This window comes from Galeopterus variegatus, unplaced genomic scaffold, assembly GCF_000696425.1.
Source record: "Galeopterus variegatus unplaced genomic scaffold, G_variegatus-3.0.2 Scaffold12107, whole genome shotgun sequence".
Lineage (NCBI taxonomy): Eukaryota > Metazoa > Chordata > Mammalia > Dermoptera > Cynocephalidae > Galeopterus > Galeopterus variegatus.
In genome coordinates, this window is record NW_007738218.1 from 11,544 (window position 1) to 17,896 (window position 6,353).

The 6,353-nt window shown below is 34.0% G+C and overlaps 1 pseudogene; it reads right to left on the minus strand.

Moving 5' to 3' along the window:
- LOC103610942 overlaps positions 1-6,353 on the minus strand; it is a 38,309-nt pseudogene that overhangs the window by 6,392 nt on the left and 25,564 nt on the right.

Consider the following 6,353-nt stretch of genomic DNA (forward strand, 5'->3'; position numbering starts at 1 on the left):
AGGAACAGAAATTAATATCATAACTTCTCTTAGTGGCAGTCAATATACTTAATTTATAAAGCACAAATTTTTTAAATCACAGAACAGAGAACTTTGACTGAATAAATCTTTCGTCAAACTAAGCAAGCTGAAATTGAGAACATTCTTCTTTAACAGAACTATTTATTTCCTGCAAATAAAACTCGGCTTATCAAAAGCAATCAACAAATGAATTATCCATGTCACATGTTATTCATGGCAGAATTAAAAGCACAAAATGATCTCTCTCTACCATCTAGCATACTTCTGTCCAACTTCTCATTAGTAGTTGGTACAGACAAATCCAGGCAGAAATGGTAAGAGAGCCTTCATCTCCCTGGCCTCAAGTTTCCATGTGAGCACTTACACTCTCTCCCTTCCTCGTGACAGGAGGAGAGATTTACCTAACGGGTGGATTTGGGTGAAGCACACTGAGTGTGCTTGCTGGGCTCCTTACCTCTCTTTGAAAAGCCCTGTCTGCCACAGTAACATGAATTTGGGGCAGCTGTCATCTCGGCAGTAAGCAGCCTGCTGCTGAAATGTGTTAAGTATTTGTTTCCACCACTTATGGCTGTGTGGGCAAGTGCCTGATCTGGGCTCAAGTACTTGGAAGCCCACTGTGCTTGCACATCTAAGCTACGCCCTGCCATTAGGTGTGATGTGTTAGGAATAAAGCTGGTATGTTGATGTCCACCTGTCTCATTCCTGTCTTCTGAACTCAGAAGGGAAAAAAGGAGTGTTATTTGCTGCCTATTCACCACACCCCAACAAGAAAGACGACTGTACAGCACTTGTAGAAATGCTGCTTCTTCCTTGACTTTGTAATCTCACGGTACAATCTTCAAAATAGCCCCCACTTTAAAGAGGGGACGAGTTGACAAGAAGATTTTAGAAAGGGAAATATAGTGAAATAGCAAAACACAACAGATACAAATATATGTCCACTCATTCAACAATAATTTATTGACAGGCTACTGTTAAATTATCCTTGAGAATACGGGTTGGAAAATAAGGTTGTATCCTCTTTTTGAGACCAATTTGATAAATACATACACTATACACACACTCTTTGATAGTTAATATATTTTCAGTAACTACTGATGTTTTAAAATTAAAATTTGATATTTTCTATTTTAAGGAGCACTCAAATACTACAAAAATAAATATGCACCAAATATAAGAAAGTAAAATCTTTGCCCATTGAAACTATTGCAATTGAATATCAACTTGTAAATAGCTTGATGTATGAAGGAAATTACACATCAGTTTGTAAATATCAAACACATGTATTTTGTCACAGAGAAAAGACCTGGGGAACAGTTTCTTGATCAAGGAGCTAAAGAATTCAGTACAGAGCTGCATGCACATTTAAACACCTGGCGGAAAAAGTGAAAGAAAGAAAAAGAATTGAAAGAAGTTGAGAGATTACTTGAATGTTTCAAAGGATAAAATGAACACTGGGCATTTGGCTAAGTACATAAAATGAAGTAGAGACAGCAGGCCCCCTCCACCTGCAAGAACATCTATCTTAGAGTGTATTTATTAGCCATATGCGTTTTTAAGGGGTGTGTGACTTATCTGCTCATGTCCTTCACCAAATTTCTGTTAAGAATTTTCTAATTAATTTTTAAGAGTTCTTTATGCATTGAGGATGTTAATCTTTTTGTGTTAAATCTGTTCCTTATCAATTGACTTTATATTTGATTTCTGATGATTTCCTTCATTTGTATGTTGAGAAAATGATTTTGTACCTAAACATGAAATAAAAAAAAAATTTACTAAGTGACTACTGTGTGTCACGCATTGTGTTAGGCACACAAGTACTAAACAACTCTTGAACATAAAAGTGTTTTTAAACCAGCTAAGTTTTATCTTTTATAAAACTGGAATACATCTTTTAAGATTTTAGTTACTATAAAATAATTGTATGTGCAAGAAATGTTAACTAATGATATATCAGTTCAGGCTAATTTGAATTTTTACATTTTATAATTATGTTTTTGATTAAGCAACCAATAAAACTATAAAATTACTTCAGTTACATAGGACAAACCATCCCAAAATTAAACTGGAATGTGAAAACTTAAAGAAAAAATTAGCAGAACCTAACTGTACTATCCACTGTGCTATCTATCACCACTACAGTTGTGTTAAGTGGCAAGGCTAAATGTCACGTCATGGGGAGAGATGCAATAAATGCTAAATGTTTTGAACGTGGAGAAAACTTGCTTCCACAACCAGTACAACTGAAATCACAGACTAGAGCAGTAATTTATTGTAATCATTTTCCTTAACATTAGAGGGGGGAAAATGCTGGTTAAGATAGAACTTCCCAGTAGGAAGAGTTCAACATGTTAAAACTGTGCAAATAAAAGCAGCTGAAAAACAAACTCAGAATTCATGGTACTTTTGGTATTTTACTTTCTAGGATCATAGCTAAAAACCTCTATTCAGTTTGTTGTTTCCAAATGCCCCATCCAAAAGCCCACCCTTTTCTAACATTTTAGACAGCGTGTTATCATCTCTCATAGTGGTACTGGATGTTTTCCAGGTGGAAATAATTAAATTCGTAGCAACTCTAGAAGGCGCCTGTTTTCTGTAACTCTAAGAATTTGGAGAACAACTGCATAAGAACTCTTTCAAGGATTCCTGCCGTGATTTGTGAACGTGTCTTTATAGCTAGATAGAAGAGTGCTTTTTAATCTCCCTCATTAAGCTAGCAGATTTGGCAAACCAATGCTACACAGGGAACCATATATACCTTGGAACTACTACATTAAGTTTAAAATAAACTATTTTTCAACTTCTCTAGAAATACTGAAAAATAAACACGACTTCCCCCAAAAAAAGATAATTAAGAGAAAATATTTTGAAAATATTTCTTCAGAAACCTTCCCTTGTGTTGTGTCTGCATTTACACTCTCTTTCACCATCAGCATGTAAAACGATACTTTATCTGATTTTCCTGGCAAGAACTAATGACAACACCTTATACATGAATCGCATTTAACAATTTACGAAACTAATTGACATGCATTTTCTTTTTGTACTCCGTAGTCCAATTTTTCTTTTTGTACTCCATAGTCCAATTTCATGATCCTGAAGCACATAGACCCTGATCCTCTCATTATCTTCAGAAAAATAAAATGAAAATAAGCTAACAAGATGATGAAAAAATATCAGCTAGCTAGGATCCTGTCATTTATGTACTAAAACAGTCATTCAGTTTGTTCCCTTTTAAGCTATTTCACCAGAATGCTGTCTAAGAAACAAACCTCAGCTTTCTTCTACTATATTTGTGTCCAGGACATAAAGCCAAGTGAAAAAACAAGGTTGAGCCCTCATTTAACATGGGCCTGTTCTACTTTTGTAAGCATAAAGATCATGAAAACATGATCAAAACTATAAGCCAATGTGCACTGATTAAAATGAATATTTTACTAACAGTGAAAACTAGTTGCTATTTAAAGACTCGCTATCATTGCCATCTTAGCCATCAATCATTCACATGATGGCAAGATAGACATCAGAGGACTGCATTTTATGAATTTAAATATATGCTGGATGAAACTATTTCAAACATGTACATGTGCACGAAAATAGACACATACTATTTCAAACATGTCCATGTGCACGAAAATAGACACACTTTATAACAATTGAAATAAAAATGCTGTACATAATATAGCAATTAAGGATGTACTCTTATGAAATCATGTCAATGACAAAAACTTTAACTTAAAAACAGAAATGAACCTTTTTTAGTGTTACAGGTTTATTTAATTCATAAAAAGAATTTCTACTGGATTCCTTTAGGTAATACATACCCAAATGTGGTTAAGTGTTTGGGTGCCACTCATTCACTAACAGTTAGGGGTGGAAACTTGGGGTGGTGCAGGAAAACTCTAAATGTGTTATGAACCACAGCCAGACTAACATCAATTAGAAAAAGTAAGCCAAAGCATCAAAGTATACCTTTAGCTATTAGGCAATAATATTCAATTTCTAACATCTGATTAAATGCAGATTTTTTAAGAAATATAAAATGTGTCAGGTTATCTACATTTATTGAATAAAGTTAACAAATGGGTATCTCTTAAAAATGATCTCCAGAGACATTTAAAAAAACGGTAAAATTTCTGTCTTTATGTGCACAGATAATTATCATCTTCACTTAATATACCTAAGTCCATTAAACAACTCAGTATTTCATCACCAAATTAAAAACAAGAGATATCAGAAATCTGAAAGCCTATGGAAAAAAGATAACTAACCTTCGCCAAAAAGTCATCGATGCTCTCATGTGAAGGCTGGGGTGCTGAGGTAGGAATCCCTAAGTTTTGTCTTGCAAAATGATTTCTACCCAGTACTAAATGACGATTAGGAATTCCAACACCAGGTGGCTCCAGGACAGGTCTTGTAGTAACAGTGAGAGTGCTGACTAAAGATCTGTACTGCTCTCTCTCCCTGATAAGTTGGGTATTGACCTCTGCCAGCCTATCGTCAGCCCTGTGAAGATTGGAATAGACAAATGCTTACTATCTCATTTTTCCCTAAATGATTCCTAAATGATTTGCACTCTTTAAAAGGTTGCCATAATTGTAAATGGAACTTAACGATGTTTTAATACTGAAAACATATCAGAGCATAACTACTGTATGCAATAAATTTTTCTAAAGAAGTATGCATACTTCGAGGATTTCTAACAATTAATTCATACAAAGTAACGAAGGGAGAGAAACGGCCATCAATGATGCATGGCTCACCAGGTAACAAATTGCTCTACTTGGCAGATTCTTGAGGATGCCATTAGAAACACTTGTGCTTTTAAAGGGTAACTATTTAAGATGATGGATATGTTAATTTGCTTAACTTTAATAACAATTTCATTATGAATAAATATATCAAAACATCATGCTGTACACCTTAAATATATACAATGAAAAAACAAAAATACAAAAGTTAGAAATACTTGGTTTCATAGTAAACCAGTTTAGAGATTTTAAAAAAAGGATATCCCACAAAGATTTTTTCAATCATTTGCTTTCATTACCCTTGTACATTTCACCCATTACCTGGGAAAAATGAAGCACCTGGCACTGAGGAAGAACTCAGAGCAACAAGCTCTAGGGGAGGACGAGATAGCCCAGCTGGCCACCACAGTGCACTGACACAGCTGCAAAGGCAATTTGCTCCTAACATTGTTAGCACGGCACAGAGGTGGGGCCTGCCTTTTCTGTCTTCCACACAACCCATCAGGCTGACCAAGGTACTAATTTTAGCCACTTTGTGAATTCTATTTCCCTTCATCTCCCTTCACCTTTCCCTATTTCACCAGCATGCCTTTACGTAGACTGGAAAAATCTATAAAGAATAGTTTGTCCTAAAGTGCCCTCTAGTGATAATACTAAAGATCACAATCTAGGAAAGAATTTCCCAAGTGCCAGAATGTACTGAGAGTAAGTAGTATTTGATACTTCGGGTTTATGTTGTAAATCCCCCCCAACCCCAAAAGTTAAAACTTATTAATATCTCTATTTAGGGGAGTGATGAGAAGCAATTATGTAACAAATTATCTATCTAAATTGTAAAGCTTCAAAAATAATTAGCTGAAAGACTAGCATTAGAGAAAACATTAAGAGAAAAAAATAAAGCTATATAAAACTAAAGAAAGGAGGTAAGACAGAAAATGTCCTGAACTAACATATTAAAAGTAAGTAAATTTATTAACATCATTTTCCAAAATTATATTGTCTTTCACTTCCTACTAATTTCATGAACATGTCTCAGTAAAAATTATGGTTTAGAGGCAAATTAACGAGCTTAATTTTTTGTCTTTGATTTTACGTTTTGACTTACTGCCTTAGTTGATCTGACAGTGATTTTCTGACTTCCAATTCTACTAGATAGAGTTGCTTATATTTTTCCAATTCTATTTCATGAGAATAATCTGGAGAACTTTTCATTTGGACAAGTTCAGATTCCAGATCTTTAATTCTGAGTTTCATCTGACGTATTATGGAAGCATTATTATTCTCTCTTGACTTAGTTAAGTTTTCTTGAAATGCTGCTTGTTCCTTAAGTGAATTAATAGGATATATTTTTAAAATAACGATAACCTGAATAAATATTGCATATTGATTTCCTTTAGTTTTGAATCAGTGATTCAGAGAGCAATTTTAAATATATGAAAAAAGCTAAAGCTTAAAATAATTATCATCAATTTCAACTGAATTAAATCCAAATTATTAAAAAAGTTGGATAGTACTTATGTCAGGACTCATGTAACCTGTGTGGTATATATATATATATATATATATATATATATATATATA